Source organism: Haemaphysalis longicornis, unplaced genomic scaffold (genome assembly GCF_048455015.1).
Source record: "Haemaphysalis longicornis isolate Haplotype H1 unplaced genomic scaffold, Haemaphysalis longicornis Haplotype H1 scaffold_2, whole genome shotgun sequence".
NCBI classification, from domain to species: Eukaryota; Metazoa; Arthropoda; class Arachnida; order Ixodida; family Ixodidae; genus Haemaphysalis; species Haemaphysalis longicornis.
In genome coordinates, this window is record NW_027526295.1 from 40,141,662 (window position 1) to 40,168,129 (window position 26,468).

The following is a 26,468-nucleotide window of genomic DNA, read 5'->3' on the forward strand; positions in this document are numbered from 1 at the left end:
GTGCGAGAAAGTAAACTACTTTTTTATTAGGAAGAGGGTGGTAAACCTTGGCATAATTGAAAGCAAAAAACATGCGCTCACCCTTCTTTAACAAAAGAGAGCTAATGAAAACCTCACCGGAAAAAGAAATACGGAGGTTTTACGAAGCATCGAAACATGGACATACAAAAGGGTAATAATAGTACACTGCAGCTAACCGAACGCGATGCCACTCGGCCATCTCTGGGGGAGCTGGAGGGCGACTAAGAATTGTGTATACTTATGTACGTCGTCAGTGAATATTGTCGCTTGTGCCTACTTTTTCGGGCAATTTTATATTCTGGCAGTTTTAACACTTTTTTCACAGGCACCGGTATTGCAGACAAGGCCACACTGCTAGTACTGCAAGCAATTTAGCCAGAGCTCCCATATTTAACTCAAGAAAACCTATCGCAATCAACCCCGGTCTTTTCTTCGAATGCCACAGTAGTCACGAGTGAAATAGAATGCGGCGTTAGAATTCTGGCGTTTATAACATTTGTTTGTCACGCACTGATCTTGCAGACAAACTACATCGCGCTAATACCGCAAGCGATGTCACTCGTGGCAAGTCAGGGGCATCAAACCCGTTCTGTAAAACGACTGCAAACAGCAGCGACAGCCTCTGATTTTGGGATGAATGGAGGATAGTGCACGGCAATATTAGAAAGCTACTTAAGCATGCGGTGGCGGCGGCGTAATGGATACAGCAAACAGGTAGTGTCAGCGGCAGCGGCCAGCGGAAAAGATTTTACAAGGGCCGGAACCGTGGCCTGCGCAAAAATGGAAGATGGGAAAATGAAACCCCTCCCTACACGCCCTTGAATACAGCTGTGCAGCCGATTCAGTTTGTCGTTGACGAAAAGCAGCCGAGGCGGCAGCAAAAAATGGCTGTGCTTGCCATCGCAAGAGCCAAAGCACATGTTGACATCGTTATCTTATAGTCCCTCTGAATGTTATTTAAAGAAGGGAAAAGACAGTGTGGATAGTAAAAACACAAACATTTACGTCTAGGTTATATGCAAGCTATAAACGCTGCTGTTTAATGATAAGTGGCCACAAATGTTTTGTTGGAGGTGAAGCAGCAGATATCTTGTTGTGTGGACAAGTGAAATTTATGGGTTAACTGAATGGCTGAAATTCCAATATTCACTCCAGAAATATTGATAAAACAACAGGCTAAGCAAGAATTTGAATTCTGTTCTATTACACTGGAAGTGCAAACTATCAAAGTTTGTATTGTACTATACATTGTGCTGTATCCTGCACTTTGCATGCTTGCAGGGCTTGCAAGCAGAACATATATTGTGTGTGTTATGTTACACAAAGAACAAGACATGCCTGTCTTATCTTTGCGATGTCACATGTCGTCAAAATAGCTTGAAGGCAAATTTCTGGACGTGTAGAACTCATCTTCGAAATCTTTATATCATGAACATGTGTGCCTTCTTCTACATGTCATGTGACTCTTTACGATATCAGACATTTATTATCTTGCAGCATGTTGACATCTCCTATAAGTCTTTATGATGTTAAGAAATCGACAATTCGTTGAATATTTGCGATAATAACCTTCACGATGTTGGATGACTACAAAATGTCGTTGAATCTTTAAGATATGAACGATATGTCGTAAAAGGCATTTGAATGTCATCAAAGTCTTTGTGATATAGAAGACATGACGTTCGAATCATTATGATATTATATAAGTTGAGGGAAAATCGCGCCTCGGCTTTTAGTGGCGCCGAACAAAAGAGACGCAATATCCAGCACGCAACTCAGCAAGCGGTGTGTTCTTTTCCAAATAACAAAGCAAAGGCACTACACGCACTGCGTGCTGCACGTACATTTCTTCCTCATCGTCTTCGTCCTTGCGTGGCTGATTTGAAACACGTGACAGCTCAGCGGGAGGTTCCAACACAATTTACAGTATCATCTGCGCCCGACAAAGTTCACTCGCCCAACTCCAACGGGCACAACACTGTGCTGGCCTCGTCACTTCTCTACCTCCTGGTAAGGCGACCTTACATGCTCTAACATTGCTGTCCCTCGATAAGTACACCGTGGTTATCCTACCCAGTTTCCAAAATGTTATGGGCCCCTTGTCTTCCTTGATGATAACTACCTCGCTAACCTTAAACATCTTATCAGCCTGTACTCCCTTCATATGCGCGCTTCTGAGGGACAAGAGGTATTCTTTATAACAGCGCTTCCAACAATCGTTTATGTTTTGCTGCCTGCACTTCCACAGCTTCAGGATATCAGCGCGATCCGAAAACGGTTCGGTAGTATTAAAGCCAGGAAATGCAGTGGACCTCCTACCAGTTGGAAAACGTAGAGTAAGAACGACTGCATGAGTATCGTCGGATCAGGTGTGGGTTATTGGCTAGAATTTATCACGTTCTCAACTTCATCGAGTGTGGTAGCGAGCGGCTCAAATTTGAAGCAACCATTCCCTAGCGTTTTCCACGGACCGCATTCGCCAATTAATTCCTAGGTAATGTGTTTAGTAGCGCAATAGTCCTACACCTGGAAATGGCGTAAAAGTCGGTGCGCCGCTTTCAACTCACGACCGGCTCCCTGAAGTGCTAGAGCATTGTCGGAGTAAACAACACTCGGAAAACCGCTTCGTGAAACAAACCGTCAAAAAGCCATCAAAAGTGACCATACAGTCATTTCAGAGCATAACAGTGAAGAGCCCTAACCACAGCACATGTAAACGAAGTTTCACGGTGAAACACAGCGCAAGGAACACAGGGACAAAAAGGAAGAGTGGACAACACACAGCGCTGAACTCGCAACTTGAAGTTTATGAGAAAGAAAGCACGTATTTATACACAATACCCTTACTATCGCGGAAAAGATAGCACGGACGAAGCGTGTGAGCGACAACAGAGTAACAACTATAAAACACTGCGGCACGCGGCGAAATTCAGCATCCAAGAAGTTACACAATCTCCTAGCGGATAAGAAACTGAAATTCCTTGTCACGTACCGTAATTACCCGATTCTAACGCGCCCCCGATTCTAACGCGCACCCGATTTTCCTGGGGAAAAATAAAAACTTGCACTCCTATTGTAGCGCGCACGGAACTTTGTGACCCTGACAAACGAATGCGAGAGAACTGGGCGATATATTTCCCGAAGTAATCTCACTCATCTCACTCCTTATCGCTTTCTGCTGACCACATTATCTCGTCCTCAGTGCCGTCAAGAGCGTTCGCGATGCCACACCTCTGAACGAACGTTCAGCCATAGTCGTGGCATCGTAGCCCGCGCCTCGCACGCCCATCCCGCGAGCTTCTCCAGAGGCGCACGCTTCAGCCGACTACTCGTTTGAACGCGTGAAAGCCGCTGCTGCCATTGCTGTTATCAAGCGCGCAAGTGGAACGATTTGACGATTTGTGCTCACGCCGATAGAAAAGCCTAGGCGCCTATGCTAGTTCACGATACCTATGCTTCCTGCGTTCGAAAAATTGTTGCTAAAGGCTTTGGCGCCATCTTGAGATGGCGATGGTGATAGCAGGGACGAAATTTCCGCTGTATTGGCAGTTTCGGTTTCGCATCCGATTCTAACGCGCATGCGATTTTTTGGCCTATTTTTCTGGAAAAAAGTGGGCGTTAGAATAGGATAATTACGGCAATGACAGAGAAGGAACACTAACGCACTTGCCCTCGTTCTTTCTAATATAGAAGACCTCTATTATCTCTCCCACCTGCTGGGCTTTATGTTTGGCTACTACTTTGGTGTCCTTAAAAACAGGGTAACAGTCTTTACATTTTTTACATTTTTTGTAGTGTTGTCCGACGTGGGAATAGTCATCGAACCTTCAAAGAGCGTCTATGCTCCATTAGTCGAATGTTAAGGCATCGGGCCATTTGCCCGATATAAACATGACCGCAGACAAAGGGAATCATATACACAAGACCAATACTACAAGGCACAAAACTTGACACATGTTTTACTCCACAGCGTCCACGTGTACCCATACCTGCCAACCTCCTATCTACAGCGCTACATATCTTACCTAATTTCTCGGGCGCCGAGAAAAGGACGTTTGCACCATAACGGCCTGCTACAGTTTTTAATCGATGGGGCAACGCGTGCACATATGACATGACCGAGAAATGTTTTTTCCTTGACTCTGTATCTCTACCCGCTACTGAACCAGATTTCACCCACATTTTTACTTTGCCAACAGCAAGACGCACCACGTGCTTGCTGTACCCGGCCGACGTCAGCCTGGCTAATTATTCAGAAAATCTGTTGGCATACCGATGGACACATGATTTGGCGAAAACGCAGCGTACGGAAGAAACAGCTATGCCAGTCTTAACAATCTTGGAATGCCCTGAATTGAAATTGAGCACCGGCTTCCTGGGCCTAGGTCTATACTCCCAATAAACATGTCTTCTTTCAATAAACAACTTCAGGTCCAAGAACTGAATCTGCTTTTCTTTTGGGAGCTGGAACGTAAATTTGAGGCCTAAGCCGCACTACTTAAAGATTTTTATTACGTCAGGTACCCTGGGGACGAGATGACAAGGTTCTGTAAAAACTAGAAAGCCATCAATGTACCAAAACACTCTTGTGCACATGCCGCTTAGGTTTCTTGTTGCCAATGAGCTACATGTCATGGTCGCAGATAAGGAAGGGTGGTTCGTTGTCCTTACTGAATCAGATTACTCAGAAAAAGAGCAAGCTGCTCTGGAAAAAAATTTCAAGAAAGTGGGCTACAAGCCCAGCCAGGTGAAGGAACGTGCAATCGCACTACTAAATGAGCACCATCTGGAACAAGGAGCGTCGTATGTGAGGACGGTAAAAAACAATGTCTTAGATGTGTTCTTCGCAGCCAAAATGCACAACGTAGCGGTAATGTGCCCCGCTACAGTATCTGAGAACGAGACATGGCATTCGCGCATATCGGCATTTCTACAGAACCACTTGGATACAGTAATCCAGAGAGACCCATTATGTGTATTAAAATTCGCATCGGTTGTGAGATACCTCGAAGAACATAGCCCTGGTGATTGTCAGGTGTTCAGCGTGGACGTCGCAGATTTGTATCACGGAATTCTGCATGACAAACTTCTATCACTCATCAGAGAATGTATAAGTGAGGACAACGATGAAGTGAAGTTCATGAGCAATAGTGGCGTATCGGTTAACTGCTTCCATTAGATTCTTTTGTTTTATCTTATTTCCTACCTTGTTGAGTGGCGAAATGGGGTCTACAACACAAAAAAGTGTAATTTGCATAGGTTCAAAATTAGCCCCAGCTCTCAGTAGTATTTTGGGGCAAAAGTTGACAGAACTCTGGAAAGAAACCTAAGCTGGATGTGCACAAGAGTCTTAGGTAAGTTGATGATTTTTTAGTTTTTACGGAACATTGTCATCTCATGCGCAGGGTACCGGACGTAATCAAACTCTTTAAGTAATGCGGCTTAGGCCTCAAATTTAGGTTCCAGCTCCCAAAAGAAAAGCAGATTCACTTCTTGCACCTGAAGTTGTTTATTGAAAAAAGACATGTTTGTTGGGAGTTATACCCCTAGGTCCAGGAAGCCGGTGCTCAATTTCTATTCAGGGCATTCCAAGATTGTTAGGACTGGCATGGCTGTTTCTTTCATATGCTGAGTTTTCGCCAAATCCTGTGCCCATCGGTACGCCAACAGCTTTTCTGAACAAGTAGCCAGGCTGACGTCGGCCCGGTACATAAAGCATGCGATGCAACTTGCTGTTGACAAAGTAAAAATGTGGGTGAAATCTGGTTCAGTAGTGGGTAGAGATACAGAGGCAAGGAAAAAAGACTTCTCGGTCATGTCACGTGTGCACGCGTTGTCACATGGATTAAAAATCATAGCAGGCCATCATGGCGTAAATGTCCTTTTCTCGGCGCCCGACAAATTAGGTAAGATGTGTAGCTCGGTAGATAGGAGGATGGCAGATATGGCTACACGTGGAAGCTGTGGAGTAAAACATGTGACAAGTTTTGTGCCTTGTAGTATTGGGGTGGTGTGCAGGATTCCGTTTGTCTGTGGTCATGTTTATATCGGCGAAACGGGCCGATGCCTTAACATTCGACTAATGGAGCATAGACGTTCTTTGAATGTTCGATGACTATTCCCACGTCGCACAACACTGCAAAAAATGTAAAAAATGTAAAGATTGTTACCCTGTTTTTAAGGACACAAAAGTAGTAGCCAAACATAAAACGCAGCAGGTGCGAGAGATAATAGAGGCCTTCGATATTAGAAGGAACGAGGGCAAGTGCGTTAGGGTTCCTTCTCTGTCATTACTTGACAAGCAATTTCAGTTTCTTATCCGCTAGCAGATTGTGTAACTTCTTGGATGCTGAAATTCGTCGCGTGCCAGTGTTTTAAAGATGTTACTCTGTTGTCGCTGGGACGCTTTCTCCTTGTTACCTGTTCACGCAATAGTATGGTTATTGTGTATAAATACGTGCTTTCTTACTAATAAACTTTCAGTTGCGAGTTCGGCGCTGTGTGTGACCCACTATTCCTTTTTGTCCCTGGGTTCCTTGCGCTGTTTTTCCCCATGAATCTTAATCTGCATCAACTAGCCCAACTTGCCATCTTACTTCCTACATGTAAACAGCACAATGTGTGCCTTAGCATCACTACAGCACAATGTGTGCCTTAGCAGTACTGTTTCCCTTAATAAATACAGGTCCTGCAATGTCTACATGCACAGCCTTGAACGGATCAGACCTGTCCAACGTGTCGGTCGGCAGTGGTGCGGTGGGTGCTGATGCTGGTTGTAGCTTGACACGGGCACACACTTTGCGCCTTCAAGTGACTTTTTTCACGCACTGTCTGTACTTAATAACCCAAAAATCTTCACCGAGCTCCGCAAAAGTGTCATTGACCACGCTATGCAGAAGCGCCAGTGCACGTTGTCGTAGATGAGTTACGTAAGGCGGTGGTCAGCAGGCAGGAAGATCGGTCCCAACACGTCTTCTGAAGGCTTCACATTTTCAAGACGCGCCTTGTTCCTTAGGATCCCATGATGGTCCAAGAATGAATGCAAGTCACAAGTGCGGGACGCCATGTGCAGTTTTTTTTCCCTTGGTAAAGTGGTCATCTAAGATATAAATGCGTCTTCTTGAGTGCTCTTGATCCATGTAATTCGGCATATTTTATCTCTTGAGCAGTTAGTGGTCCTATCACTCGGTGACTTGAGTAGACTCTACAATTATGGACCACTCCTTTAATCCAAGCTGTAATACTTGTCACTCGGATCCAGCTGCGGTGTTTGTGAATCTCTTTGGGGGAGCAGTTGCAGGCCAATACGGTGGCTCCTCATGGTTCCTTGCCTCACATAACACAATGGTGACTCGTGAGAAATCACCTCACTTTGCGGCCAGGCTTCTTGGGGACCAGCTAGCCATTCAGGCCCATGCCACCATTAGTTGTTTCTGCAGAGGTGTTATGCACATATGCCTCTGGTAACTAGGTCGGGCGGATTTGTCTCCCCAGAGCAATGTTTCCTAGGGCTCGGGTGTGTGAGGCCTTGAATTTCAGTGAGTCGGTTGCATACGAAGGCCTTCCATTTGGTCGCTGTAGACTGTAACCAATTCAAGCAACTTCGGGAATCCATACAGCAGGAGTATTGCAGATTTTCATGGGGCACTGTGTCTCGGAGCAGCTTGAGTAGCCTAGCTCCGAGGAGTGTACCCACATATTCCAGACATGGAAACGTCAGTCTCCTAATGGGATAGACCCGCGCTTTAATGAGGAGTTCTTGAATTCCAATCTTCCCCCAATAGTCAATGTCTCTGTCGTAGGATACCTCTCCGTAAACGAAGGGGCTGGCATCCTTGAAGACGTGAAGTTGCGGAATATGTGGGTCGATGGTTGCTAACTGATTAGTTAAGATGTTGAAGTCCCGGATGTCTTGAAGTTCGGCGACCCACTTGCCCCATTCGACCTTTAAGGTTTCGGGAAGGACACTTTCCCAGTCGAGTCCGTGCCTCCAATTCATCTGGAATAGTACCTTAACCCTGATGGTAAACGGTGCAGTAATACTAAGCGGTCGAAGATTCGTGATGAAGCCTCGAGTCATTTAGGAAAGTCTTCTTCATTTACGACTTCTGGTATGGAATCAAATTTCACAGAAAATATGTCTTCATTGCAGCTCCAAGAGAGTTCAAGAATTTTTGCTATGGACATCTCAGTTGAAACTGTCTCGGCCGCGTGTTTGAATTTATCTCTCAACATAGTGCAGTTTTTAGCCCACTTCTACATCTTCATTCTGGACCAGCTGAATTATGACCTTTGATTTTCGTAAAGACACATGGCCTCCTGCGGAGTTGAAGCACCGAATACCAAATCACCGACTTAGAAGCTTGCTTTCATCTTCGTTGCAGTATCTTGATAGTTTGGTTCGACGTCGTTGAAGTGGTGCTTCTACGTCGCCGATAACAGGAACGGGCGTGCAGAGGTGCCGACGGGAACACGGGCAATTCTCATTCCTTGTATTTTTGGCCATGGTTTCCCGTTGATGGTAGTTCTTCAAACCGCAATAAACGAAGAGGATGTCGGTCTTTCTCTCGAAAGCCGATTTCAAAAAAAAAATTCTGCACGCCTGCCGTTATAACAATAAAAAAGGCGAAACTTGATGAGCATATTACGGAGGCCAGTTCTTAGATTCTGACCCTTTTCGAGTTCAAAAGTGTCACGAACTGGACCAGTTGGAACAGATTCATTGTGGGGAAACAGCGCGCAAAAACCAAAACAGAAAGGAGAGGACAACAACATCCTCCTTTTCTAGTTCGTTCAGAAAACAGGATGCTGCTGCATGTGATGATGCATCAAAAACAGCGCGAAGTCTTGTCTTCGTAAACTTTTCTCGAATTACTTCATGGTGCTGCATGTAGTAGAGAAGCTCTGGACGAGGAACATCATCTGCCACACCTCATACTGACTTATAGCTCTATCGTAGGCTCTCATTGATTCGTCACTAGATGAGATATGTCTGACGACTTCACGAAGCCTCGACGGGGCCATTTTCTGATTGTCTGCCATGTCGACTAGAGGCACTTCCCAAGGCAACACTACCTCATAGCACCCATTTCTGATATTGGCTGTGTTGTTAAATTTGCCACAGACATCTGCCTCTTCTTTGAAAGAGGGCGTATCCAAAATGCCGATGGAATCGAGTTCCAAAAATATTTGCAATTCAAAAAGTGACCTCGTCGTCTTCCTGGGAATTGTTCGAATAACACATGCTTGTCGGCTTGCTTTGCTGCATGCACCTCCCCCACCCCGGTAGGTAAAGGGCCCTGCAGATCCCAGCCCATCTTTGTGTTGATGGTGACTAATGCAGGATTCTCTGCATCCCACTACACTTCGCTTGTATTTGGCATCAACTTTAGCAGCTGGTCAGAGCCAATAAGAACACTTTCGCTTGGCTCACAACCCAGGCTGGAATAAACAATGGCGTCTTGAAATTTCTTTCCTAATGCAACTATGGCTTGGAGAAAGCGGGTCTCACTAGGAACTTCAGCGCCCTCTTCACATATAAAGGGCACGACGATAGCTCCAATGTCAACTGTCAGGCTGTCGTTCTGACGGCGGGGCACAACCTAAGGAATGGGAGGCTTAGCGCAAAAAAGACGAGGACGGTGGCAAACGTGACCGGCGCTTACGTTTGCCACGTTTGCCACCGTCCTTGTCTTTTTTGCGCTAAGCCTACGATTCAATATATACCAACTATCCCACAGCACGGCCTGTTAAAGGCACAAACTTCACTATTTCGTAGCGACCGTTTAGGCCACTGGTTCTACCCAAAGCACTGATGGCAAGTTCGGTTTCGGCGACAGCAGGAAGGTTCAGTTTGAAATAACACTCTCTCTCACGAACGTTCTGTGACTCTGAATGCCGAGTACACCACATGTGTGAGAGCAACGTTCAGGCGTCGTCAACCATGGTCGAAACGTCTGGTTGTAGCCCGTCACTTATTAGAGGAGGAGCTGAAGAGCTCTGTGTGGCGACCCAAATCGAGGTAGTCAACATTTGAGCGTTATTGAATGACGGTATCTTCGCAATACCAGTGTTGCACATAGTTGAAAGTTGCCGCCGTTTTCATGCCTCAAATTGCGCTCATCGTCGACAATCATGGGGAATAGATGACCTTTGGCCGCACACCGGAAGCAACGGCCATCGGACGCCAGTTGTTTGCGATTCTCTGACAGGATCATATCGCTCGTGCAGTCCTGAATGTTGTGCTGCGTGGTGGAGCCAAAAAAGCAAGACGAGAGGAGTGAGTTCGTCTTGTTCTGAAGAGATGACGCGGAAGGAGGCGGAGTATGCTTCGTTGGAGAGCAATTGAAGACTGAAACATTGCCTTCCGATGACGTCGGCCAATTGTTGATAAGAGAAGTCTTTTCGCGGCACTCGACAGTGATTCAGAGAAACATAAGTCGCTGGTTGAGTTCATCAGACGAAGCCAGGATAGTTCCTGTGACATTTTCGGCGCTTTCTTTTTTGTAGTACTCTACCACGATGTCGGCTGAGATCACTTTGAGAAGCACCTCGTTTACCATAGCTGCGTACGAAGATGCTGTGATTCCCAGGCTTGCAGTCCCGTCCTGCTTAATTCCACCGTGTCCAAAAGCTTGCGCAAAGCACCCGCGTTGCTAGCTGAACCTACGTGTTTTAGCCTTCGTCTATTATCCAGGTATTTGTGCTTGATAATTTCACGTTCTCAATATGTCGCTTGAGGATTTGGAGCGCGTCATTATAGCAGGAGTCTGTCACCTAAATGCCAGCAACGACTTGAGAAGGAAGCTCAAGTAATGGAGGTGATCAGCGTTGGACAGTTTTGTGTTCTCGTGCACTGAATGCAGAAACATGTCCGAAAAGGTCTGCGATTTAGTCACTGTTCCTTCAAACCGAAGAAGCTCCAACTTCAGAAGCCTTGCTCCGAACTCACGTGGAGGTATTTGGTGTCCGCTGCGTGCTGTCTGTGATGACGCAGCGGCCGCTGCTGAATGTGGAACCGCAGATGGAGGCATTGCACCGGGGTGCAGTACATCAATGTGGAGCTCGAGAAATGCCAACGTGCTTTTAGTGGCATCGCCGTACTGCATGACCACGTCAATGCGTGCGCCACTAGGTCGTAGGTCACGTGTGCTTCAACCTCGTTGTTCGGGGCTCGAAGTTCCAAGTTGCTGGCACGGAGGCGGCCGTGCAGAATTCAAAGTCCTGAATCCTCAAAGTGATGAGTCTGGAGAACATGGTTGACTTCATTGATAATCCTCGAATTCATGGCTTGTCGTGAGGCCCGCTGGTGCTTCGCTCGCTCCATGCCGGTCCTCCTCGAAGTGCAGCTCACCCACGCCGGGAATAACAGGCTCGAGCCGGTGGTTCGCTCTTGGGTCATTGGCACCAAGAAGTGATGTGAGAACCCGCACCTCGGCTTTTAGTGACGCCGAAGAAAAGAGGCGTAAAATCCGGCATCAGTCTCCGCAAGCCTTATGTTCTTCTTCAAAACAGAAAGCAAAAGGCACTGCACGCGCTGCATGCTCCACGTACAATTCTTCCTCATCGTCCTCTTCCTAGCGTGACTCATTCAAAACAAGTGACAGTTCAGTGCGAGGTTCCAATAAACCTTACAACATACGTCGTATGGATATTGTCGCCGTATTCTGAACAGGGATATACGTACCGTTAATTGAAAGCGCTGAGAGGTGCATTAAGAAAGCTGGCTACCTACACAAAATGCCACTCCCTTGAAAATGCAACTTATTGAATACACTCACACAGCGCAAAAATATGCTTCTGATGCCTAATTAGTCTCATACATCCAGGACAGTGGGTATTCAAGTTTTAATGCACCTGGCTGCCGATGTCGAAGAACCATGTGTATAGTAGAAGTAATCATTTCCTGATGACGTGCCTACAAATCATCAGCATGGGTCACCAAGAATGCAACAAAAAGTCGACAAAAACCGCACACTAAAAAAACACTGTGCAGAGCACAACAAAAATTCCTTTGACTTCTCAATGTGCGCACTCAATGAGCTTTCAGTTTCTGTTGACTTTCCGTTGAATCAGTAAGAACTCAACAAAAGGCCAACAGAAATTTAGAAAACATTTTTTCAAGTGTCCGCTTGACGTGTGCAACTCACTGGAATCTCTCTTCCTCCAGGTGCTAAGAATGTGTCAGCAGAAAGCCCAGGCAAAACAGGTGAGTTACTCAATCGCGACTGTCTGTGACGATTAGAAGATTAGAAGGCAGTTTAAGTAAACCTGTGATTGCGCAACATGGTCACACGGTGACAGATACATCAGGTTATCTACACGTAAGGGTGTCTCACGGAAGTGTTGTGTAACACCACCATCTCTCCATACCAGTCCGGCAGACCATGCCTTCAAAGTACGACAAGTAGAAATGCTAAACTGCAGCCCTTAAAGTTTTTTTTGCGAAACTGTCTGGCTGTGCAGTAAGTTATTGTCAGCAGTTGTGTGGCGCATTAGAAGCAATTCTTATGCTGCTCTGTCCGAAAATGTGTTATAAACTAAAAAGACGTATTGAGTATGACAGGTTTTTGGGTAGGGCGGTAGTATCTATTCGTTGTATTGGGTATTTTTGCCGCTGCTGAGGTTTGTATTCAGAAATATGTTTTTTGCTCGCTGTGCTACAAACCTCCGCAGGGAAATGCGCTGTTGGTCCGGTGTAAACCGCTGTAGATCTAAAATATTCGTACCTCTATCTTGTCAATTTGTACAATGCTGTATTTTTTCTCGCTACCGGTTAGCGATTGCTTTCTTCTATTGCGAACAGGAAGCCCTTGTACTTTATTTCTTTATTTCGTGCTTTTTAATAAAATTAGTGTAATGTCTTCGTGGTGATGTGGGTAATAGAGAATCAATGAATAATTGAAATATCAGTCATGCTGACGTTTGCAGGCGAATTCACCTGTGTGTTGAAGTAAAGGGGCCTATTAAAAGGATCGTGAAAACAACCGTTATCCCCCAATGAACGTGAATTTATTTCTTTGCACTTGAGATGTCTGGTTAAGTAATATTGTCGCGAAGCCAAAGACGATGCAGTTGTCTTCGAGGAACACAAGTTTATTGGAGCGAACTTGCGCTCCCCCAAAAACTCAAAGAATACACTGGCGGCGAAGCAGCAGCCAATAAAGTGACGTCCAAACGCGAGCGTCAGTGAGTCAAAATCAATAAAGAAGGGAAGCTGTGCTTCACTCGGGGCACCGATAACACAGCCTCGGCGCAGCCGGGCGATAGTAGCTAAAACATCAATAAGAAAATCAAGTGCTTGGTTCGCGGCATTACCCCCAATCTAAGAGTGTGTCGACCCGATGCTAAAATAAAACGACAGTTCGAAAAACAAAAATAAAGCCTCTGATCTGGCGAAGTAAGGTTTTAGGCAAACTAAGTCGATGACTTCGGCCCCGTGCGTCGTTGTTAAGTTCCGGAATCACCATCGGAGATCACGTCGTGGGTAAGTTGACCAACACGTTGTAGAGTCCCGTAGGGTCTGAACTACCATCGCACAAGCGACTCGTTGAGACCACGTCATCCGATGGGTGTCAACACCCACACGCGGTCCCATGTCGGTACTCGGCTTCTGAACGTGGGAGGTTGTACCGTCCAGCATCCGCCAGCTGCTCGTCCGTTGTACGAACTCCAGCGAGCTGGCGGGCCTCCTCCGCACGCTGTAGGTATCCTCGCACATCCTTGTTGAGGTTGTCGTCTTCTAGGTGCGGAAGCATGGCGTCAAGCGTCGTAGTCGGCCGTCTTCCACAGACAAGATCAAACGATGATCTGTGTAGTTTCCTGGATAGCCATGTAAGCAAGCGTGACATACGCAAGGATTTCGTCCCAAGTCTTATGTTCAACTTCAACGTACATAGACAGGATATCTGCGATCGTCTTGTCCAAACGGTCCGTTAATCCGTTTGGGATTGGTACGTAGTCGTTCTTCGGTGATCTGTGTTGCTTCCTTGCATAAGCTTCGCTGTAAAGGCTGTTCCGCGCTCCGTGATTAGCAGTTCAGGATTTCCGTGTCGCAGCACAACTTGGTTTATCAAGAACTTCTCGACTTCTGCAGTCCCCCTCGGAAGAGCGGCGGTCTCTGCGTAGTGCATAGTGTGGTATGTCGGTATGACAATCCACTTGTTCTCAGGTCATGACGTAGAGAACAGCCCTAGAAGGTCCATTTCAATCTGCTGGAAGGACCTCGGTGGGATGGAAATCGGCTGCAGTAGTCCGGCGGGTATTGTCAGAGGCGTTTTTTGTCGCTGGCAGTCACGGCGGCTCGGGACGCTGTAGGTGACACCGGATGTGAGGCGTGGCCAGTAGTACTGCGCCTTGAGTCCTCCAATAGTGCGAACTGGGTCGAGAAGTTCGGAAAAGGGGTCCTGGTCAGACGCTTCTGAAATTTCGTCAAGACGATTTGCCGGGACCGGAAGAAGAAAATTCGTTCTCTTTCCGGGGCTGACATTTTTGTTCATGAGGACGGAGTATTTCAGGCGCTGAATGGTGGTAAGTCGCGTTTGAAGGCCCTGGTGACGTTGCGTGCGTAGAGGTACTCGATGATGACTCGTAAGTCGGGTTTGGCGCGCTGCTGAGTGGCTAGGTCGCTCTCCGCAACGAGTCCGATGGGCGCGAGGTCTTCATCGCAGTCTTGTGGTGGTTAGTCGATGGGGGCACAAGAAAGGCTGTGACCGCCGGAGTGTTTCTTGCCGGATTTAGAGACGATTGCAACGTCGAACTCGTTAGAGTGCAAGCTCCACCGCTCAAGACGACCAGAGCCGTCCTTGAAATTAGCGAGCTAACCCAGCGCATAGTGGTCTGTCACGACCTTCAACGGTCAAGCATACACGTATGGGCGAAATTTTGAAATCGCCCATATATTGGCGAGGCATTCTTTCTCGGAAGTGAATTAGTTTTTCTCCCCTTTCGACAGGCGACGGCTGGCATAGGCGATTAAATTCTCGCAACCGCTTTGCTTTTGGACAAGGACTGCACGAAAGCCTACATCACTGGCGTCCGTGTGCAGTTCCGTTACGGCGCTTTCACTGAAATGAGCGAGAACGGGCGGGTTTTACAGGCGTTATTTCAGCTTGCATAATGCTTTTCTTGGGTGTTTTTTCAGCTGAAAGGGGTGCTATCTTTTGTCAAGTGCGTGTGTGGCTCTGCAACGCGTGCGAAGTTTGCAACGAAGCGCCGGTTTTACGCGCACTGTCAAAGAAAGCTTCGCAGGTCCTTCTTGTTTTTGGTTCTTGGGAAGTTCGCTCTGGCCGAAGTTTTTGCTGGGTTGGGCAGGACGCCTGCGGCATTGGCGACGTGGCCGAAAACCTTGACTTCCACGAACGCGAAACGACACTTTTCAGGGTTCAGCATTAACCCGACGTAATAATGCCCTCGAGTACAGGATCCAACCTTGCCAAGTGTTCGTCGAAAGCCCGGACATATATAACATTGTCGTCAAGGTATAATAGGCAGGTGTGCCACTTCAAGCCAGCTGGCACATTGACCATGACTCTTCGAAACGTTGCTGGCACCATGCACAGCCTAAACGGCATAACCTTGAACTGGTATAGGCCGTCTGGGGTGGTCTTCCCTCGGTTTCTCTCGTCCACTTCAATGTACCAGTAGCCGGTCTTGAGATTCATCGATGAGAAGTAGTACTTCGCGTGGTAGAGATGGTCGAGGGCGTCGTCGATTTGAGGCAGAGGTACACGTCTTTTTTGGGGGGATTTTGTTCAGTCACCGGTAGTCAACGCAGAACCTAATGTGCCATCTTTTTTTCTTCACGAGTACGACCGGCGTAGGCCAGGGACTTTTCGGGATGTGTAAAGTCGTCGCTGAGCATGGCGTCGACTTTAGTCCCTAATGGCTTCCCGCTCGTGTGAACAGACGTGGTACGGTGACTGTTTGGTAGGTCGGGCTCCTTAACACGGCCATTACAACAGAATCATCGACACTTTCTTGACTTCCACTTGAATTGAGGAATTAACGAACATCTCTCTTCCTCCAGGTCCTCCATGTCCAGTTATAGAACATCGAATGTCTGAAGATTATACGATTCAAACATAGTTTAAAAAATTGGCGAAGGCGCGACACGGTCACAGGCGAACGATCCAGCAGATTAGAACGATGAAATGTCTAGAGTAACACTGACTTTTGCAGGCAAAATGACCCTTATATTGAGGCAATATCAGATGTTAGGCGGATCTCAAATTCAACCGTTAACACACAATGCTCCAAAGTTTGGCGACTTCCTCTTGAATAGTGGAGTTAACTTAATTTCCTCTTTCTGGAGGTGCTAGCAACGAGTCAGCGGCAAGAACAGGCATGACTTGTGAGCTATGCAAGCTCGACCGTTTTAGAAATGTAAAGGGCCGTTTAGAGTATCGCGCGCATGTGTGACATGATCATACCACGACAGATTCGCCAGAATTCGAACCCAAAAGTTATATAGTCACCCTGAAATTTGCAAAGAAAATCACCCTTCCGTTGAAGCAACATCGGAAATTCATATGTTCCTCAACTGAACCGTACGACAAAATGGATCACAATTTTGCGTCTCACGCGTGAATCGGGAAACTGGCTCCTCCCTTCTTCCATGGGCTAACACTGTGCAAACGGGAAGCAGAGGCATGATAGGTGAGTTATGCAAGTTCCACCATGTTTTACAAGCAGAAGATTAGATGACTGTTTCGAACACGTGTTGATAGATCGGCCAGATGGTCCAACACGAAAACTTAAGAGTCACACTGAAATTTTCAGGCCAAATCGCACTTCTGTTGAGGCAATATGAGGTGTTAAGAGTGTTTGGAATTCAACCGTTACCACACAATGGTTCAAAAATCGCTACTTTCACTGCAATTTAGCAATTAACCAATATCTCAATTCGTACGAGTGCTAGCAATCTGTTAGCCAGAAGGGCAGCCAGGACCGATGAGTTATGAAATCTCGACCGTCTATAAGATTGGAAGATTAGGAGACCGTTTTGAAAATTGCGGAAATGTTGGACACGGTCACATGGTAATAGATCCTCCAGATTGTCCAAAACAAAAGCTCTATAGCTACAGAGAGATGGGCAGTGGAATTAACCAGTCTGTTGGAGCAATACGGGATATTAAGAGGATCCTGAACTTAACCGCTACCACCCACCGATCCAAATTTTCGCGACTTCTCTTCAATTGTGTATTAAACGGGCATCTCTTTTCATCCTGCTGCTAACAATGCTTGATCAGAAAGCGATGTCACCACGGATGAAGTAGGCAAGCTCGAACGTCTTTGAAATTTGGAAGATTAAACGTTTTTTTGTTTCGCTCTTGTGTGACACGGCCACGCGGGGATAGAGGTGCCAGATTTTGCAAAACAATATCGCATATGTGTTTTATCGTTGCTGATGGTGATATTGTCCTCAAAGCTTTTGGCACGTACCCACAAGGGGCATTTGCCAGAGTTTATTCGGCTGTTAAATGCGTGGGGTCTTCAAAATACTAAATTATTCTGGAAAGAGGTTGTACCTCTTGCTGACGGTTCAAACTTACCTCCGCTTGTACGAAGCTTTCCTCTAGAGTTGCCAAGACTGTATTTATTTCTGATCCGAGTTTATTTTCACGTCTCCGTGGAATAAATGTATATCCTCTCAAGTGCTATTTGTTTAATCATGCCTGGATTGTATTTTTTTTAAGCTATATGAAGTTATTCCGGTATTTACAATTGAGCGAGAAACTGAGTTTTTTTAAAAACCCTTTCTCTTTGGCTGCAAAACTTCTCTCCTGCTCGCTATTAGCCACTATTTTAAATAAAATATTCATCCAAGTATCCTGCTTCTTCTGTGAATTTTGCTAATGCATCCCAAAAAGGCGAGAAATGTGGAATTAGTATTTTTTCACAACCTCTCAATTGGAGTTATTTGTTACGAATCCGGGATTACACAAACACACATTTTCATGGCCGAATTGTTAGCAATAGGTCTCTCTCTATGCAAAGTACCGCAGCATGTATAAGAAAGTCATCGTATTATCCCATTCGATGACAATTATATCGGCATTACCTTTCCCTTCCGACTCTCCATTCTATCGCACACTAACATTTTTTTCCCTAGGCACGTGAAGGAGGTTCGCTTTTCTTGTGTCCCTGGCCATACAGACATCAGGGGCAACGAGCTAGCGGACCATTTAGCTAATCTCGCTGTCAGAGCTCCCATTCAATTCGGAATTCCTAATATTGGTCTATTTGCATCTTCAAGATTAGGACGATATTGGCATTCGGACGCTGCTCGTTTAGAATCACTTGTATCATTCGAAGAGTACCAACATTTCAATTTCGGGTGGAATGTTCGTTTTATATGCGACGCTGAGAGCATCTCTCGTCGGCGGCCCTGTCCTTCCTGCGTGCGTCCGTCGTCGTCGTCGTCGTTGGTGGCGTCCGCACTCTCCTCCGCTCACCCCTCTCCTCTCCGATAGCGAACACTCTCTTGCAAGGTGCATTGGGTTGGATTCGATAGGTTTGGCTTGGCTTGGCTAGGCTTGGCTTGGATTGGATTCGAATTGGATTGGATTAAAGTGGAGTGTGTTGGATTGTGTTGTGTCATAGCCGCGGCAGACGCACTTGCGCCGGCGCGTGCCCAGGTGAAAGCGAACACTCTCTCTCAATATCTGCGGGTTTGCGGCCCAGCGCGCTCTCACTCCGCCGGTGGGCGGCGCTGCGGGCGGTGCTGCGCATGTGCAGTACTCTCTCTCTCCGCGGTCTCCTCTCCTTCGGGAGCGCTGCGCATATAATCGTTGTACTGCTCTCTGGCGGCCTTTCGGTCGACGGTTGCTCTTCGCTTGCGCTTGAACCCCCCTCAGCGTCGCATCACACCAGGGTTCCCGCGAGGGGAGGTGGGCGTAATTTTTGCGGTTCTCAGCAATGCGAGGTGACCTTCACAGAGCTGCGCTGCAGGATTCCAAGGCTTAATTTCTATAGGTTCAGAGCAGGACTTTCACCGATGGAACTATGTGTGCGGTGCCAGGTCCCTGAAACCAAGGAACCTTGTTTTCTCGACTGCCGCCGTTTCTCAACAGCTGGACAACTGCTTTTGAAGGGCGTAATTCAGAGTTTGGGGTTTATATTTTCGATTCCATTTATATTATCTATTGGCGCATCAAACTTGGGAGTTGCAAAATGGGACATATTGAATTGCATTCGAAATTTTCTCTCTGCTTCAGATCGTTTGAATTGCTGAAAGATGCTAATTAATGGGGAATTCGGGTTTTATTGATAACTGAGTTGTATCGTTACCCTTGTGCTGTTTGATTTTTCTGGCTTTCTGTTCTTTGGTACTGTGTTTTTCATGTGAATATTGTGTACCCACCTGCTTTGGTATCAAAAACATTTTGGCAGTTTTTTGAATAAGTAATGAATACAGTGAGATGTGTAACCAACAAATATTATACAAATCGACATACTTTACTCAAGGCAAACAAAAATTAATTACCCACACATTGTAACAAATCGCGACATTCTCACCATCACCGTCATTATCATTGTTATCACCATCCCCTCCCCAGCAGTAGCTGCAAACTCATTAGTACCAGTGGAGGACAAAGGTATCGCTCGTTGCCCTCCAACCACTCATGTCCTGGGCGGCCGTCTGGATTACAATTTTTTCACACTACTTCTCTTAAGTTTTCCCCCATCGAGAAAAGCTCTTCCGAAGTTGTATATTCCCGTCTCTCGGCAGCCCTTTGTGGCTGTTGTGTTTAAAGATGTCATTTCATTGTAGTTTTTTGGCTACCCAAGTCACTTTTTTTTCTGATTTCAACCTCGAGATCTCCCACTCAAGATTGGTCTCTGATGCCGGCTTACCGTTATCACACTTTGTTGCATATCCCGTTGCACCGATCGTAGGTTTCTATGCTGTTTGGTAATCAGCCAACTTGGCGCTTCTTTTGTCCTCACAGGTCTTTACGAAATGGTTGTAGACTTTTCTTTTTCAGCATAGAGGCTGCGTACTTCATGTCACATTTGTGCTTGCGGAGTGCTGCAGACGAAATACCTATTGTGTGCCTGAGTTTTCTCAGTGGTTTCAATCAGCTCTAAAAACCTGATTAGGCAGCCGTTCCACCATAACGACGGCCTTGTGATTCAGTCTCTGTTGTGCCGCAGATTCCGACAAGATAGCTATCACTTCCCCTAGCACGCTGCACATGAATTAAGGCACGGCTTCTTCCGCTAAGAGTGACGAATCAACGGAAGACAGCCTGCCTTGGCGCCAACAGGATCCAAACACGGAAAAATCCCACGAGCGGTCGAAGGCGGTTCGGCAGCTCTGGCAGTTCCTACCGACAACCACCTCATATAGAGCCCCGCACCGTAGATTCTTTGAAAATGTTTGTCACACTGCCTCGCACACCGCCTGTCAAATACGGGCTTAGATTTTTTTATTTACACTACTGTGGAATGTGGCGCTCGCTAGCGTCTATGCGGCAAGCATAGCCCCACGTTATACCGTGCGCTCGCTTTCGTGTCATCATTGGCTTGGATTGGAAGATTATAGTGGCCTTAATTGCAACTACAATGCCAAGAAAACGCAAAGAACAGTCTATAATTGTATAATATAAAGCACTCTGTTTTAAAGCTAACAAAATAAAAAATAAAGTGTGTTTTTTTGGCTGAGAGTGTGCCAGAACAGTTATAGGTGCGCTTCTCCAGACCAAGCTCTAAGATAATAATGTAAAATGTCGGGAGAAACCCTTTAAGGACTCCTACTTTACCATTTTTTAAAGTAATAATTTCTTTGAAAAGTTCAAAACGGTTTTTTGCGCGTACGTATGAAACCGAGAACCTCCCCTTCGCGGGTTTTCTGTTCGTGTTTTCTTAACCTACCGTCTGCTACAACTTTCGCCGCGGTAAATAACGTGCTCAGTTAAGATTTCCGGGTGCCTTTACATGAGCATTGCTATTGCAAAAAAAACCGGGGATCAAACTTTCCTTACCATACACTAGCGTGTCTACATTGTGGGCTTGTACGTACGTTAGAAAAGGTAAAATTTAGGGAGAAACACTTTAGGGACTCTAATGTTACCATTATTTAAAGTAATCAATTGCTTGAGAAGTTCAAAAAGATTTTCGGCGCGTGCGTATGAAAACGAGCACCTCGCCTTCGCGGTGTTTTCGTTCGTGTTTTCTTTAGCGACCATCATCTACAACTTTTGCAGCGCTAACCTACCGCTCAGTTACGATTTCCGGGTGCTATTAACATATGCACTGCTATTGCAAAAAAGAACCGGACATCACACTCTACTACTCTACTTACCATAGACTAGCGTGTCTACATTGTGGGCTTGGACTTACGTAAATATTTAGTGAAGGTTGCTCGCCGGCCCTAGTCCTCCCGTTTGCTTATCCTGAGGTGCAACTTTCTTAGCAAGAACAAACGGAGCGAATTGTGAGTTTCCAAGTGAAACGAAAGAAGTAAAGCGAGTTTCAGTCATTGCGACCGAAGCAGCTACCTGGTAGACAGCACTGCATTGTGAGGAAAGTAAACCCAATAAGACTCTTGAGAATCCGATAGACATGCCAAGCCATGAGCTGTAGTCTTCCCTTAAAGGGACACTGAAGTGATATGTAAACATTGCGGGATTACTAGCGCAAATTGTAGTCCGGAGTCCCCAGGCCATGTTTCGACCACTCTAGGCGCGTTTACGCGATTTTATTTAGTAGAAAAACTAATTCGAAAACGCTGTCCTCCTCTCTTTACGCTCGCCCATTTTCTGTGGCGTTTTCGTCTGACGTCACGAGGGGCTGAGCTGGCAATTGGCTGCGCCACGGCTGCGCTACTGCACGGCTCCCCGGCCGACAGAGTCAGTCGGCCCAGCGCGTTTCGTCCGCCGGCCGCCGGCGGGTCGTCGCAATCAAGGAGGTTAAAAAAAAATTGCTTGGTCGCAATTCGTTCGCTTAGTTGAAACGAAGCCAGAACACTTGTGAATGGAAGAATGTGCCTTTCTTTACTTGGTTTGTTTGTACACTGTATCTAGCTCCAAGTCAAGGTCGCTTCACACAAGCGCTGCACATGCGACGCTTCGCTGACTGGTACGCCAGTAGGAAAATATAAGGCCTCTTGAAGGCGGGAGAAGAGTCAGCGAAGTCAATATAGGTACTAAGCAAATAAAATCAACTGATATGTTTACCGTACAGCATAAAACTAGGGCGCGGGAAGCACTTTTTTGCGCTGGGCGAACAAGCACAGCGGTCAGCAGCACTACGCATCTGCGAACACTTTTCCGTCTACGAAATGCAATTGCTAGGCGTGAGCTACTGTGGAAACTCGGGCGACGCTTACTGCACGATCGCAGTACAACAAATAGTCACCTAAGCGGCTTGAAATGCCAAAACTAAATAAAAGTGTAAACCGGTTATACAATATATACCCTATATTAGCAGGGCATTTGCGTCCCGCTCCGTGGCCTAACGGCAATAAAGAAGAAAAAAAAAAAGCTCCGTGGCCTAGCAGTCTGGGGCGCTAGGAATTCACCGCAAATGTTTTGCGAGTCACGAGTTCGAATCCCCGCGGGTACGTGCCTTTTTTTGTAAGTTAACTTTTTTGTTTTCCGCCGATGTTTTCTATATTGAGTTCACCTTTTTTTGGGCCGCAACGTTCATGGCTACACGAACTAGTTCCCAAAACGCGCACAGGCTGGCACTGGCGCGCTAGCGAGTTCTCGTTGGCGTGCTGTTGCCATAAGCACCGACTGCTTGCAGGCAGTGGGCACAGGCCAGAATGAACAGACCCTTGGCCTGGTGCGAACACGCTTTTTACGATACAGGCATGAGGGAGGCAAGCTCCAAATATGGGGGAAAAGCGCATGACATCTAGGCGTCTGCGGGTACGCGGAGGGCGTTCATTCACTGCGTAGGTCTCGGCTAGTGAATGCTACGACTACAAGCCGTCCTGGGAGGCTTATCTTGTGCATTTTACAGCCGACAACATGGCAGAAGCGCGGTACGATGATTACTGAGATATTGAGAATGCCCATCCAACAAAGCCATTGGTTATGTTTTACAGAACCGAAACCGAAACCGAAACCGAAACTTGTGTGATTGCTAACCTTGGGCATCGTCCAATCACGGCGCCCCTCCTCTCAACGTCACAGCCTTAGTTGGTGCGGCCGCCGCAAACCGCGCATGGTAGTTTTTTTTCTTTCGCGCTTTGTAAAATAATTACCGATTTGTCAACCGGATAAACAATGAAAAGTGTGCTAATTTGAGCCAGTCTCCGCAGTGCAAGCAAAAATGGGAGCTTGACAAATTCACTTCAGTGTCCCTTTAAGGCCATAACCCACCACGACGACATGAATTCCCAGTCGTAGTTTTTTCGATAGTATTTTTACTCAGAAACTCTAAGACTACGGGTACGGCATCTTCCGTTTGGAACACAAGTGCGGCGCGACGCATCACCGTAAGCATGCATCTGTGACAACCTACAAGCCCGTAGGGGCACGTAGCGCCAACGCCTCCCTCGGAAGCACGACCGGCTTTATTGATAGCGAGCTGCACCTGATCGCCGGATCCGCGTGCCGCATTTGTTATGGCTTCTTTTGCTTTTTTTTTTCTTATGACGCCACTGCACTGGCTTAGGCTGCATTGATTCCCATTTCTTCGCTCTTTCCTGGTTTGCGCTGCCTGCTGTTGTTGTTATTTCGTCTTTTTGTCGGTTCGTTGTGCTCAGTTTGCGCGTATTAATTTAGGGGAAATGCACACCTCCTGTGGGGTTGAAGCAGTTGCTAAATATTCTTAAATAAGGGTTTTTTATGGCGAACTCGTTTGAACAGAGGAATGAAGAAGAGAGACAAGGGCCATGGCTCCCAAAGCAGGGTAGATACCTTTATTGACTCGGGAATCTATATGATGAAAATGGTGGCTAGGGACACATAGCCAGCGGGAGATTTACCACATTTAGGTGCCCGCTGCGTTCACGTCAGATATTACCAGGTGCAAGCTGCACCTTTCACTGTCCCGGCACAAGCATTTCAGCGGAACCTGAACGGTGGCAATAGGCAGACTAGTGAATTTTCTTTAAAGTCCTCCGGCATGGTCATGGTAACCTTCATGTTCACCATAAGGTCGTAGAGACCGGTCTCAGCGATCGTGTCTTGTTCACAATAAGGGAATGTCGCTTGACAAAAAACTGCCAATTTGCGGGCGAGAAGCTCGTCGAGTGCTTTGCGCTGCTCGACACCTAATACATTCACGACAAGTCCTGATGTTTCATGCGCAGCGGGTCATCATCATTGTGAGCAAGTCTACGCCCACTTCAGGGCAAATGCCCCTACCATAGATCTCGAATTCTCCCGGTCCTGGGCAAACTTCAATCAGTTTATGTACGCAAAGTTCTTGATCTCGTCTGCAGCAAACTTTCTGCCACCACGTGCTACACCTGCCTTCTCAAGGGATCCACTTTGTTACCCTTAACGACCAACAATTACCTTTCCATCGCGTTACATTTCCTGCCCACTGCCATTTCTTCTTACGTTCTACTAACATGTCCTTAACACGTGTTTGTCCACTGACCCACTCGAGTGTCTTCTTGTCCATTAACCTTACATCTATCATCTTTGGTTTCGTTGCTCGCTGAGCCACTCTGAATTGAAGTTGAACCCTTTCAGTAAGCCTCCGAGATCCTGCCCCGTAGGTGAGTGCCGATAGGATGCAGCTGCTATACGCTTTGCGCTTCAGGGACTATGGTAGGCTGTCATTCGTTATCTGAGAATGGCTGCCGAATGCACTCCATCGTAGTCTTATCTTTCTAATCATCTCTGCGTCATGAATGGAATATGGGGTCACAACTTGGCCTTGGTAGATATATCCGCTTAGCTCTTCTATGGCCTCGCCACCTACCTGGAACTGCTGTTGTCTCCCGAGGCATTTGAAAATTGCTTTACGTTTGTGTGTTATAATTTTCCGGCCAACATTTCAACTCTGCATGTCGAATGTTGCAAGCAGAGTGCACCCTACGCCTAGTACGTCCTACTGCAACGTTGCATTATGGCCTACTGAATGGATCCAGTACGTCCTACTACGCGTAACGGTTATTAGGACGGTTTTATTCGTGTTGTCTCGGTTAGGTGAAAACAAAATGCGTCTGTCGCGTGCGTAGGAATGCCTAGCTTCTGCGAAGATGATGGCGCACAAATCTCGCCGAATCCTTCTTCGGCTGAAAATGACAACAGTTACTTCACTCCGGCTCCTGAAGTAATCGATGTATATATAATAAATCTGCAATCCTAACATTTTGTGTTTTTTGTTCAGAGTCAATCCTTTTAAAGCAGCAATCCAATCGGTCATATCCTACGTTTCTGTCTGTTTGTGCACCGCTGTGTAGGTTTTACACACGCCAGGCGTCGTAAAGGCGAAGCGGACGACTAGCAAACTGGGCGCCCAGCTCGCTCAAACTTTTGATATCGCGTTGCATGCAAAAATCGCGCTGAAGGTCATGCCCAGAAGTTTTAAAATTTTTTTGCTGCAACGATGTCAGTCACATTCCTTAGCAAAGTCTCGCGCATTTCTTGGGCTTGCTTTTCTGTAGTTCCCGGTCCGGTCGAGTGCATTTTCCTAATATCGGTCTGCTCGCATAATGGGTTTTCTACTTCTTGGCCAGGCCTCGCTGTTTCTTCGATAAAAACAGTAATCATAAAACGTGGTTTAGTCTTTTTTTTTAGGAAGACGGAATAACTATATTTGCGTGAGGGTGCAGCATCTCGGAGTACTACGATTGGTGTGAGCCGCCTTTCAGGAAGGTCCAATGAAAATTCACCTTTCATAAAATCTGGAACAAAAATGTACTCCAACCCATGCGCTGGAAGCTGCACCGTTTCTTTCACGTGTCTTACCTCACGTGTTTCTTCGTGTGCTTGGACAGAAGCAGTTGTGTGTCCTTGCCTGCGGCAGCTGTGGGCTCGCGTTTTTCACAGTTGGTTTTGTTGGTACACTCTACAATGCTTCGCCACTCCGGAAGGGGGAAGCCGGGGTTCTAATGATGGATTGTTTTTTTTTTTACGCACAGTTCTGAGACGCTGTTGACAAAATGCTGAGGGCATTGGCCTTCTCGCGTTCAGGTAGAGGCGACAAGCGTTTCCCGTTTCGCAAGTAGAATTGGATGGTACAAGATCTTCCACCGCCGTCCTGGAGCAGCTGTCCCCCTTACGAGCTCTTATACTCGTGTTATCACCAGTCTATGTGGCTGACCTCGGGATGTAGGCAACGGTAAAGTGGAATTCCTCATCGTTTTTTCCGCGTGGTTGGCGATAACTTCGACGTATCTGGCTCCTGTACGTTGTCAGTTTCGGGTACGTTCTGGAGCCTGTGAACCGTCGTCTCGACGCGGTACCCCTTGCACCGGCGTTGCTCATTGTCAACAGTTGAAGCCTGCAGCTTCGATGGGATAACTGGTGATGTTG